Source organism: Pseudorca crassidens, chromosome 1, assembly GCF_039906515.1.
Source record: "Pseudorca crassidens isolate mPseCra1 chromosome 1, mPseCra1.hap1, whole genome shotgun sequence".
Classification (NCBI taxonomy): Eukaryota; Metazoa; Chordata; class Mammalia; order Artiodactyla; family Delphinidae; genus Pseudorca; species Pseudorca crassidens.
This window is the reverse complement of record NC_090296.1, coordinates 75,313,590-75,326,819: the sequence shown is the minus strand read 5'-3', so window position 1 is coordinate 75,326,819 and position 13,230 is coordinate 75,313,590. Positions and strand designations below refer to the sequence as shown.

Genomic DNA, 13,230 nt, shown 5'->3' with positions numbered 1-13,230 from the left:
AATACTATTTTCACGGATTTATTAACCTATAAATGTATGCTGTACATTTATGTAACGTAATGGGCCGGGGGGGTGGAGTAGGGTGGGGGAAGAGATACTAAAAACACATACTTAAAAGGGTAACATACGAAGAGAATTATTTATCAAAGACCAAAGAGAAAGAGAAGGCTTTTTGCTAAGTTTGGAATAGGAGCTGGTGAAAATGAGTAGAAAAGAAGCTATCCTAACCTAGAAGAATAGGAACAGGTTCCATAAAGGGAACCTCTCTTTCTCATAATATTTTCACTAGAACCAGGAGAAATGCTACAAGATGGTTTTACCAGGAACTATCTTAAACCAAGTCTAGTTGGCCAGCCATATTTCTAGTCTATCCTGGCTTATTTCTCCATAAGTTGCTAAACACAAAAGTGCCTATTTAAGATATTTAAATGAAGCTCTATTTCTATAGCTCTCTGGTGCCCTTCCAGCATAGTGTGCCTATAACACACTGCTTATCATTTCTACAAGTAAGAACAAGTTTGCCCTCCCAAACTGCATAAGCATAATTACTTGCCTTAGACTGAAGTCACCTCTATTTTATTTTTCCTGTGTTCATTTGTTTAAATCCAAACTGTGTGGGTGTCTAACTCTTGGCTCTGAGGTTTCCTTTCTCTTGAAAGTGTCAGCAAAATATTTTGCCCATAAATAATGTTTCATCTAGACTTGCAAATGACAGCCAACTCTGCGGCCTCTTTTTTCTCCCCCCTTGCTAAAGGGAATATGCGGGCAGAGAGCAGGAAAAAAAAAGCGAAAATGTACAGTTTCACTGTGGGGCTGGGCGGGGGCTGTTAAAGTACATTTGGTTATATAATGGAGGTACTTTGAAAGATAAGACGCAGTGATCTTGTTTGATCATACATACATAATACTGCTAGCTTGTTGATGTGGTTCAGGGTGTCCTTAACCAGAAGCTTAGGTCAGGTTGCCAAGCACGACACAGACCTGGGTCCAACTCAAGGAGAGAAGCTTCCAGATAGCCCTGGAACTAAAGGCAGAATCAGGATTCTCCTCACAACCCTGTCCACCACCGGAGGAGACGTTCCATTTATAATTAGGAAAAGAGACAAGTAAAGAGCATTTATTTGCAGTGTCCTTGTTTCAAATATTGTGCGTATGAAGCACAGAAGACACAAGAAAGAACCCAAGCAGAAAGCTAAAGAAAAGAAATCGATAAAAGCACTGAAGAAAATCAGATGCCCTTGTCTTGCCTGTCTCTGATAATGAATGGGTCTTCTTGCCTCATTCCTCACTTTGGTTCTTGAATTTTCTGGGAAAGTAGCAAAAAAATAAAAGCTGGTGGGGTTGCATTAGTCTTGGCCTAACTTGGTTAGTCACCTCTGGATAACACACCTCCCTTTTAGGAAGTCCAGGAGACTTTTTGTAATGATAGTAAACATGGTGTACAACTCCAGATTTTTACTTCGGATCTGGGACGAAACTCAGTGTAAAGCCAAGTAAGTGACAGTTGTCTACAGGAAAAAGTCACCAACGTGTTATCCTAAATTCCTCTTACCAGTCTGTATTTATTTTGAGTTCTTTTATTTTGTGTTTTGGGTCCTTGTTCATATGTCCCTTAAACATACATAAAATGTTGTAAACAAATCCTTATGATTCAGTAAACATTCTGAAACTGCCAACCATACTCTTGGGATGGTATCCTGTATACGGAAAATTCCCAAATTTTAACTATTGCTGCATTTATTAGTTGACCCGAAAAAAAGAGCATTTCGATATAACTTAAAGGACCTATGAATGTCCAGGATTTCAGAGAGGAGATATGACAAATTAAAATTTTATTAAATTAAAATTATATATTATAATTATATTGATAATAATCTAACATTTACTGAACACTTGCTATATGCAAAGTATTGTGTAAATGTCTCTCATAAAGTCATTTAACCTTCCTCACAGCCTCCTGGGATAGATACTATCGTCCCCACTTTCACAGGTGAGGAAACTGTGAAAGTGAAAAACAAAGCAAGAGGTCAAAATAGTTACCAGAGGGCTCCTACACAGAGGGGGCAGCGCTAGACCTCAGGGCAGCCTGCCTGTCGCCCCAGCCTACTCTCTTATCCAGGACGAGGTTTGCGTAGGAAGACGTAGCACTGTGACTCTAATGACTACAAGTTGACGTTTGGAGCAGGAACAACAGTAACTGTAAGAGCAAGTAAGTAAGAGGGAAAAAATGAGAATAATTTTAGAACAAAATGGTGGGCACAATTACAAGCAATTCCACCTGGGAAGCACAATGGTCAGTAACTAAATTCCCAAAAGATTTCCCAGTTTGCACTGAGACCATAACCATTAGGACCATAACCTGACTACCTCACGTGTCCCCCTCACATCCTCCTCCACCCCAAAATGCTCTCTGCCTCAGGGATGCCTTCACAAGGATAAATTTGTTGAGAGCATGGGCTTTACGGTCAGATAAAAACCAAGCTAGCTATCTGAAATTATCTCAGGTCCCCCCCAAAAGTCACTGGGTTGTATTAAGATGAGACATAACTCTTTCCAAATATTTGAAGAACTGCCATTTAGACAAGGAAAGGGGTTAGTACCAGTGGCTGAGAGGATATGTGTCTCAGCCTCCTGTACAATCTTGTTAAACAAGGGGAACCGGTCTGCAGTGGAAAGGCTGCTTCGTGAAGTGCAGGACTCTTTCTTCTTGGAGATCTGCACGCTGGGTCCTTTAGGCTGACTATCTGATGTTGTAGAAGGGATTTCTATGCTACTTTAGATACTGGACTGAATCATCTCTGGGCTCCCTTTCAATGCTAAGCGCTAAGATCTCATGACTCCAGCCTAGAGGATGAGAAGGTGAGCTCAGACCTGTTTCTTCTATTTTTATTATTTTGATAGCCAAAGAAATATGTCGTTGAATTATTCATCAGCTAAAGCCTATTTGGGATATTTATACCTAGAAGATAGTGGGGTATGATCTCCCAGAGCCATAAATGGGAAAATAAAGGGCCATATCAGGAAGAAAAAAAGAAAGAAGAGGAAAAAATGCCTGGAGGGACGACCAGAGGTTGAATGAGGGAAATGGGGTGATTTTGCAGAGGACAGAACTAGTCTATCAAAGTTTTCACAAGTTCAGCTTTGGAAAGGGATCCAAACACAATGACAATCCAAGTAAGTGAGCAGCCTTTTATACTGGGAAATAGGGCCAGGGAAGCAAAGTTCCTTCCAATTTAAACACTCTCAAAAGGCCATGTAATTGCTTTCTGACGGGAGAGGGCCTCTGCTGGTGGAAGACTATTGTTAGCCCAGACCATTTGTCCCCTGAGAGATAGCCTCTGAGATCTGACTGTCCCGCTCAGACTGTCGGCTGCACAAGAAAAAAGACTTAAAGACACTTAAAGAGGATGAAGGTGAATTTTCAACCCTGTCCCCCAGGGCAGGGGAGAGAGTGATGGGGAACATTAGGACCAAGTTCATGTAAAGGGGCCCAGCACTGTGTCGATAGAGACTCAGGCCTGGGGAGGCTCTACTTTGGAAAAGGAACTCAGCTAACTGTACAGCCTGGTGAGTGGGTTGTTTTCTACTCCAGGGAAACAGTACTGTGAAGAAATTGGAAAGGGAGATGAATGAATATCCTTAGTCTTTAGGGACTAAAGGGAAAGTCTTAGGGAAGACTTAGGGAAATGTCTTAGGGAATATGTATATTGCTGCTACTGGAGGACCCTCCTTCTTAGTTAGACAGGGATGGGGAAGCGGAAGGAAGGTCAAGACCACCTAGCGTCACTTTCAGGAACTTGAGAATCTGAGAGGAGACTGTACGTGTTCACACTAAAGGCAAAGGAGAAGGGCAACCCCACTAGAGAGTGTGAGGCATCCCGAAACACCTGCTCTGGTCCACACCCAACGCGTGGGGAAGGATGTGGCCCTCAACCCAGGCTGGGCATGCCAGATTGAGGTACAGAGTTACCAGGGTTATTTTTCTGGAGTCCTGTGATTCTCAGCCATCTCCCTATCAGAGGCTCCATCAACTCCTTTCTTATCAGGAATGACCTCTCCATCATATTCTGTAAACTTTCCCCGAGAAGCCTCCTCCCAGTTTCCTTAGTACAAGCCTCACCAATGAATGGGCTCTAGAATAGCTGGAGGGGGTCTGGCTCTGAAACTTGGACCAAGGAAAGTAAAGCTGATCCACAGCACGCAGCAGCTTGGAGGGCCTGGGTGGACCCAAGACTAAAGTATCCTTCCTCTCTTTGGGCTCTTCCCTGTGCACTAAATTGAATATAGAGATGCTAACGGCGTGCATGCCTGTGTATGGGTGAGTTCATCAGCATTTCCACGCTGGATATATGACCAGCCTGACCCTGAAGTCTCCCTGAGCTTACAGGGCTTCCTGTTCTCAGGTTCCTTTGTGGGTTACAAATGGTCAAATGGGCCCCTGAGTGAGTTTATGGTTGACACCTATTATCCTCACTCACAGATCCAGGTCCAAACAGCCAAAGCAGAGAAGTAAGTAAATATATGAAGGGGTGAGACCCAAATACGTGCCCAGGGACAAGCATTCCATCTCTACAAAGTGTGCACAGCACTGGGAGACAGGATTACCTTAACCATCACAAGCCCTCCACTTTGCCATGGCCATAGGACAGGGCCTTCGACAGGCATCTATGGAGTGTGATTTCCTTGGTCCCTGTGGTTTTTGCTGGGCCCCAAATCACTGTGTGACCAACTCTGCGGGGAACAAGCTAACCTTTGGAGGAGGAACCAGGATGTTAGTCAAGCCGAGTGAGTACCGGCTCTTGAGCCACTGTTCTGTTTCCAGCATTGAAGCCGGAGCCTAGCCATCAATTTTAAACTGAATGCGCTGTGTTGGCGCACATGAATCTGTCTCAAACTTGCCTTAGAAATGTGCAGTGTTGCTCTTAGGCATAAGCACGTAGGTATGCACAAATTCAGTGTGGGTAAAGGATATCGCCATCTTGATATTTTTTAGGGTCTGTCTTCTTAAGAAAAGGAAAACAATTAAGGCACTTTCCTTATTTCTTCACATCTTTTGTCTGATTGTCCCACAAGGCAGAGGAAGGTGGAAAGCGATGATTCTCTCTATTCAGAGTGGTTAAGCGATTTGAATGTGGTCACAATAGCAGGGCCAGGACCCATGTGTTCTAAGGTTCAGTATATTGCTGTCTGTATCAGGCTGCAGCCTCTATAACCATCATTCTGATCTATCTCCTCTGGCCCTCAGTTTTCCCAATTAATGCAACTGAAATAGTGGTAATTCTTATCTCCCAGCTCACAGAAAGTGTGTGAGGATTAAAAAGACATTGCTCTGAAAAAGTTGAGCTGGAGGTTTGTTTAGAGTGCTTTATTTATTTTTTTTTTTTTTTGAGGAAGGGGGTGGGTATTGTTTTTGTTGTTGACGATATTGTCCTTTTCATTAAGGAAGAGAATAAAGAAGGGAGAGATACTTGAAAGCTAAGGGAATATGATCAATACGTGAACGTGTACAAATAAATCATTAAGGCATTCAACCCGGGGCCAAAAGACGATGGATCTTGCTCAGCCACTCACCAACCATGCGTCCATGGGAAGCTCTCTAAGCCCCAGTTCATCTATGACATGGATATTATGATTCCAGCTCTGTCTAGCTCAAAGGATTTTGTAAGACTCACATGAGATAATGTATGTGAAATCTCTTTGAAAAGTATGGGCAGTCAGGTGATTCATGATTTTTTTGAGAGTCAGATTTTATGAAAAATTCCATTTGAGGGTAAACTTGAGGATGAAAAAGCTTAATGGATCTTGCCTATGGCAGAGAAACGGTTGAATTTGGATATAAGGTGAACCTTTCTAGTTATGAGAAAACAGAACGTGAGAATTGGTGACTAAGACTGTCCCTGGAGATCATCAAAACCTGAGATCACTTGGGAGAGAAATGCTTGAGGTTGTGAGCTTGTAGGAAATGGTTTCGGAGGTTTCCTACCATTCCAAAGAATGTATGAGTTTAAGACTTTTCTTGAGTTTACCTAAATATGTGCTTGGTGCTGACCTGGGTTTCAACCAAGTGAGAGAACCTGGGAGAATTCCTGTGCTTGAAAATGAAGCTCACTTTGGTTTTTGTGGTGGAATAGATCCCTGTGGGGTTTTCAAGCAGCCTGAAGCTGGTTTTTGGAAGGGGGACCACGTTAAAGGTGAATCTTAGTAAGTACTGCCATGAAATTTGAATTCAGTTAGTTACTGAGACATGTAACAGGCTTTTTTGTTCATTTAAGTGGACTGCCAAATGTCCTTGGTTTATTCAGGTTTAGTGGGGAGCAGAGCTCTCCCTGTATCCTCCCCATCATAAATGTAAGAGCTCATTTTGCTGGGCAATGGATTGCATTGCTTGCCAACTTAATAGGGAAACAGGATGGAAGAAGTCTCCCCATCTCAGTGGCCAGCTCCATCAGAAAAGCCATCAGAAAAACACTCTTAGATGCTAACACCTTCTCTTCCAGTTGGCCTCCTCTTACAACCTGGATGCCTCAACAGCCAGTGCCACAGTTTCCAATTACCCAGATAACATCCCAAAGTCACTTTGGAAGAACCTCTGTCTCATTTTGTCTTTCCTAACCAGGAATTTACATGGTAGAACTAGATCTAGTACTTCAACAGAGAGAAGGCATGATCTAAGCGTCCATGGCCGTCCTTGACACTGTGTGATTCGGAGCCAGGCTTTGATCTTTCAGGCCCTCTATTGGCTTATCTGTAAATAGAGGTGATGATTCATTCCTCCACGCTTGGATCTCACTTCAGATAATATCACCTCCTCAGAGAGACCCTTCTTGCCCAACCATTCTAACGAGCCACCAAACACAGCCTGATTTAAACACAGCCTGTTATCCAGCCTGATTTGTTCCTGCACTTTCATCACTTGATATTGTATTATCTATGGATTTGTTTCTGTGTGCCTCCCAATAGACTGTAAGCGCCACGAGGACTGGGACAGCGTCCTAGCAGCTTTCTGCTCTATCCCAGTGCCTAGCACAGTGCCTTACACATGGAGGTGTTCAGTGAATAGTTATTGAGTAAGTGGAGGACACACCCCCATCTACCCTCTCCTCACAAAGTAACAGAGCTTTACTGTTGCATTCCCAAACACTGAGAGCTCACTGAGTTAGTTCCTTGCCAAAGGCAAGGACAGAATACAAGTGTCCATTGTTTGTAGTTATATACACATTGGAGGCAGTGAACAGGTAATCAAGGTATTTGCAGGGCCTCGTTTCACTGTGCCTACCAGACAGGAAATGTGTTGGTCTTTGGGAAAGGAACCACCGTATCAGTATGTTCCAGTAAGTACCTTGTTATTATTGATCATAATGCCTGAACTTATCCTGCAGACTTACACTGCACACATGATTAAATGTCTCCTTATTCTTTAACTCAAGGAGTACTGGGGTTTAGTGATGAAAGCCATCAAAACAAAATGAAAAAAACAGATGCTGTCCCTCGTGTCTAATACTCCAACCATACCCCTGTCCCACCCCATGCTCACAAATTTTTTAATACACACTAAACTGATAAAAGAAAGATTACCTACAGGGATAGGAGCAATTTTCTAACCACTGGTAAAATGAGCTCGTGTACAGGAATTGATTCCTAAGTAAAAAATGGGAATCAAAGCTGATATGCTTTGGCTGGTAAAACAAGGTGACTTGGTGAAATTTTTGAAGGAAATGTGTCAGAGTTGTCTAAAGACCATCAGCTGGACTCTTCTCAGGCTTTCCCCTCCATCCATTCTATTGTGCTCTGAAAAGAGGCTTTCAGAGGCTTAACTCCATGGCTTAGTCTTTTATTTCAATGATAGAAAAAGGGGGAAATCCCAGCCAGAGTTCCCAGGAAGGAGGATAGATACATGCTAATCACATTAATCTATTATCAAGGTAGCTCAGGAATTCTTGTCAGGCAGCACGGTGCTGTGATTTCTAATACATTCATCTATGGGACTGGGACAGGATTATCAATAAAACCTAGTAAGTAGACAATATGTCACTAAAGTAGGAGGCTTAATGTGGTGACTGAGACCTATTGAACTTACTGCAGTATTTGTAGGGCCCAGATATCAAGAAATGCATGGTTTATGTGGATTTAAGTGCGTTCTGAAATAGAAAGAAATGTTAAAGTAATGGCACAGAGGCCAGAAAGATCTAACTGGGGAGGAAAAATAGTAGTGTCGATGAACCAGAAATAACAGACTGAAACAGCTCAGTCAGAGAGTGGATCATAATGAAAAAGGCAAAGTTTGCCTGAACACTGCTTGTCCTTCTAATCCTGGCTTGATCGGTGCATCTGAGCCACAATTTCTTCACCTGTAAAATGAAAATATTTCATCTCACCTCATAAGTTTTTTTAAAGATAAAATAAGCTAATGGATATGAAAGTATTTTAGAAACTAGTAAATGCTATACACCTATAAAATATCATGATTATTTGTTTTCAGAACAAAAAGAAAAAGCTAGGACAGCTAGTATAATTCTTTCAACATGAAGAGAATATGTAGATTCTTAGTAGAAGAGCTATTTTCGTGTGGATCTGTAGCCATAGGCATGGGTAAAAACCACTCTCTCTTCTACTGACGTACGGAGACTCACATGTCACCCACATGAGAATGGCAGAAAGGAAACCATTCTGTAAAGGCCTGAAATGCAGTGTGAATTCTGGGGGTAACCTAAAGGTTACCTTTGGAACTGGAACAATGCTTCAAGTCACCCCAAGTAAGTCTAAATTCCTAAGCACTTCTCCTTACTTGTGTTGTTGCCTCTCAGATTGTGACATTTGGAGCACATAACGGGGATGTAATAGGCCTTTTATGGCCATTTTCAGAAGATTTAAATAAAGATATTATAGAAAGATCCCTCATCCAACCCTTAACATTATAATAGTTTTATTCCATCCAAGTTGTGTTCTTTCTTAATAGAAAAGAAAGCCAAGATACTACCCATGAGGCCAATTGAAAACAGTAAATTTGCAGAGCATAAGAACCAAAGAGAAGGCAAGTAGTGTTTTTTACCAGACCTGAAGCAGAGCTGGTGCCCTTTAATCAGGACGCCTGGCTTTGGGGACAGAATAGGACTCGAGTAAGTAACCAGGCTACCACTAGGCCTAAGTCTGCAAAATAAGTTGACTGTAGGAGCAGGAAGCTGTCACTCAATGAAGTTAAAACTAGGAGAGACACTATGGCAGAAATCTAAAAATTGATAAGTGTGATGGAGACAAAAGGACTAGATACATCTGCGGGATGCATAGAGTTGAAAATCACAACTTTGTTGGTGACAGACCCAGAGCAATGAGGAGAGAGAGGCTTCATTTTAAGTGTTGCACAATAAATGCCCATATTTGAGTTGAATGGCCTGTGTGTTATGTGGAATGTAAAAAGAAAGTTAAGATGTGGTCCCCTTCATAGGCGAAAGGGCTGTATCTCTCAGTCTTGGGTATGCGAAGGGTGTGTGGGCTTGTGGGTGTTTTTGGCTGACTAAGAAACACTGTGGGAAGGGTGGAGGCTATACGTGGATCTTTGGGAGCGGGACAAGACTGCTGGTCAGGGCTGGTGAGTAGAGTATCAAGGGAACAACCGGAAGATTGATGAAAATGTTTTCATGTTTCAGGAAATGATTGTGTGATGGAGGATACGCTGGAGTTCAGGGCATCACTGTCACTAGAGGTCTAATGTCTGGTTCTAGCAAGAGAATTAACCCCAATACAGCTGCAATCTCAATCTCATAGGAAGGAGGAGAAGGATTCCTCACTCACAGTTCCTCCTAACATGTATCTGTCCTATGCCAAAAAGTCTCATGTCTCCAGGGTACTTGTGTAGCAGTGCTGGTTCAGTGTGCTTAACCCCACATCACCTGTTTTCCATTTGTAAAATAAGGACAATAATATCAGAGTTCATGGCACAGTTAACGGCCCAAATAAGGCAAGGTGATATATAGCGATTGTCAACCCACTTGCCATGTGTAGGTTCTCCATAAATGCTGGTCTTCTTTCCCTTCCGTAAGCAATCAGAGGTTGAAAGACCCAACACTGCAGGCCATTTTTGTATGGGGGGTTGCCATAGTGTGAACTCAGGATACAGCAAACTTACTTTTGGAAAGGGGACTATGCTTCTGGTCTCTCCAGGTAAATGTCGACCCAATCCCGCTCCTGTTTTCTCATTCTCTAGTTTAAGACTTCTACATGTAATTTCTGTGTTTTACCCTTGTGGATGCATCATCCTTGTTTTATCAGTTGACCTATGAATTTAAGGTTGAGCCTTCATGGAGCACTTTGAAAAATGAAAATAACCAACAGAAGAGTTGGATTAGTAGGATTAGAAGTTGAATTAGTTGAATTAGTAGAACTAATTTGCTAGGTAGAATGGAATACAGAGTAATACCCAGATAATTAAGACAAACCTGGTTTCTCCAGAAATAGCCTGGCTTCCTGTTAAAAGACTAGAATGTAGCCTCACCCCAGACATCCTTCCCATTCCTTTTCCCCCTATATCCCCAATCTAGCTGAGGAGTCTTGGACAATCTGTGACACATACAGCTACAGAATTCTTTCATTACTGAGAAGATCTGCCTATTAAAATTGAAAGATCCTTAAGAGCAGAGGTTCCTGTTATATACCATGAAGTGTCTAATATGGTCCTTTTACAGAGTAAGTGCTTGATAAGTGCTTGTTTAATTGAAATCAAATACCCAGAAAAATCAAGTTTCCCGGCCAAAGGGAAGAAGTGAATATAGTAAGCAACACAGTACATTCAGTGTGTGGTGGAGAAGGAAAAATACTAGATTGAGAATCAAATAGACCCGTGTTTTTGTCTCTGCTACCAACTAGCAGTGTAACTTGGAGCAGATCCCTTGCCTCTAGGCCTCAGTTTTCTCCTCTATGAAAGGGGAAGTAGGTCTGGTTGATGACCCCTCTGCCCTCCTGGCACCAGCAGCCTATGAATTTATTCCATTTGGGGTGGGGGGAGCTTTTTTCTCATATGAATAAGTCAAATAGCTATATTAAATCTTAAGTATTTTCTAACTCATCAGGGTAAGTCAGGAAAAGGTGTGAAGTGACAGAGGGAGTTTATTGTGAGGCATGGGACACTGTGGGACTCCTGGGGAGGAGCAAACAAACTCACCTTTGGGAAAGGCACCTGGCTAAAAGTGGAGCTGAGTAAGTGTGCAATTCTAAGGTAACTACAAAATGTATTCCAGTGGCAGTGAATGGGAGAAAAGGAGATGTTATTTTTGTCATTTGTAATATGACAAAAATTATTTGTTTATAATTAACCATAATCTTATTTATAATTTGGAACTATATATATTTGGAATATATTCCAATTATTAATATGTATAATTCCAAATATATATTTGGAATTATATAATTATAATCTTATTTATAATTAACCATAATCTAGTGCTGAAGTATTAAGAATTGTGGCACCCAGATAAATTAATGAAAATATTCAAAGACTGTCCAAGAACATTTTCTTTAAGTTAGAATTTAGCAAGCTATTAAGACTTTTCCCAAGATGTGAGGCTGACAGAAGCTCTGTCCAGTATTAGAGTTTTTAGCACTAGAATTGAGCTAAATGGAGCCAGAAAGAGGAAAAAAGCAGAAGAGCAGAAAATTGCATGGCCATGATCTAATAGAACTTTTCTATTCCACTGCCATTGATTCTGAGACTCATTGCAGGAGACTATTCAAGGTCACTTGACCTATGCCCCAAATAAGCCCTACCAAGTTCATTCCAGAGATTATGTCCCTTTGCACTAAACATTATTCAAGAAGAGTCAGTGAAGTGCAGAGAAAGGAGCCCAGGGCTTCTGGCTGCAGTCTAGAGTTCTAGATTTGATTGAGCCCCAACAGGCGGTGTGACGCTGAACAAGTCATTGCCCCTCTGTGTGCCTCAGACTCTTCCATTGTGAGATGAGAGGGTGGAAGCCCTCAAAATCTGTGATTCTTACTCCTATACCATCCTAGAGTTTATACAACCCAAGGGTGTGGACTCATGGCTATTTCACAAACAAGTTCTATAACACTAAAAGAAACCTTGTTAATCAATCATTTAACTTAACGTATAAATCATAACCACCACCTCAGTTTCTATGATGTGTAGATACGATACTAGGGGCATGACAGACAGTACTGTTTATCTTCAAACAACTATGGATCAAGGAACAGTATTCCTATTTTACAGAAAAGGAAACTGAGGCTCAGAGAAGTAACTGCCCAAGATCCCAGGGTTAGTGAGTGGAAGGGTCTAGATTCAAACCACGGTCTGCCTGCCTGATCTCAAAGCTTACTCTTTCTACTACATTATGTCACAGACCCTGTGCCAGGGCTTACCTAGAAATGAGAGAGGATGCCAATCAGAGTTAGTAAGGAAATACATGGAATTTATCTTTTCCATTCTTAGATACTGCCATGACTTGAGACATGGAGCTTTGGGAAATCTTGACTTGGATGCCCCAAATCTAAAGCGTTCTCTTCCCTTTTTAATGAGGAAACAAGTAGTACAGGAGCTGCTGGGAGAATTACCCCAACAGGAGAGGAGACAGAAGAGCTGGCAGCAGCCACCTCCTTATTCTGACTCTCCCTTCCCCTCACAATTTCTTGTATTTTCCCCATGCAGACCAGTGTCCAGTGTAACCCATCTATAAGTGCCTGACTCATTTGTGAGTTATAGAAATATGCAACATTGAGTACACTTTGGACATTGCTGGATCATAGAACTTTAGCTCTGAAAGGGAAATCCAAACCTCTTTTTTTCCAGTGAAGAAATTAAGACCCAGAGAGGTTGGTTGAATTGTCCATTATCATGAAATCAGTGAGAACTAGGGCTGGGATGAAAACGTGGGGATCTTGGTCCCTGGGCCATATTCCATGACTACTGTTTGGTGAACTAACCCTTCCAGTAGGTAGGAGGTATGAGATTGTTCATGAATAGGAAGAAACCAGATGGATTTACTGGGAGAATATAAAAAATTGCTCCTTATTATGAGCACCTTCCCATAGGCTCCCTGGGCCTGCTTCACAGCTATGGTTAAAAAATGGGGCTTCCCTGGTGGCGCAGTGGTTGAGAGTCCGCCTGCTGATTCAGGGGACACAGGTTCGTGCCCCGGTCTGGGAAGATCCCACATGCCGCGGAGCGGCTGGGCCCGTGACCCATGGCCGCTGAGCCTGTGCTCTGCAACGGGAGAGGCCACAACA

General features: G+C 42.2%; 2 protein-coding genes across 2 annotated transcripts in view; one reads left to right on the top strand and one right to left on the bottom strand.

Moving 5' to 3' along the window:
* The window catches only part of LOC137226319 (T cell receptor alpha chain MC.7.G5-like), a 282,791-nt gene that overhangs the window by 251,021 nt on the left and 18,540 nt on the right, over window positions 1-13,230 (top strand). The window lies entirely within an intron of this gene.
* Window positions 7,816-13,230, bottom strand: part of DAD1 (defender against cell death 1) — a 55,330-nt gene continuing 49,915 nt past the window's right edge. The window contains exon 3 of the mRNA XM_067741041.1: window positions 7,816-8,348. The gene's annotated coding sequence lies outside the window, so the exon portion shown is untranslated. The remainder of the gene's footprint in view (window positions 8,349-13,230) is intronic.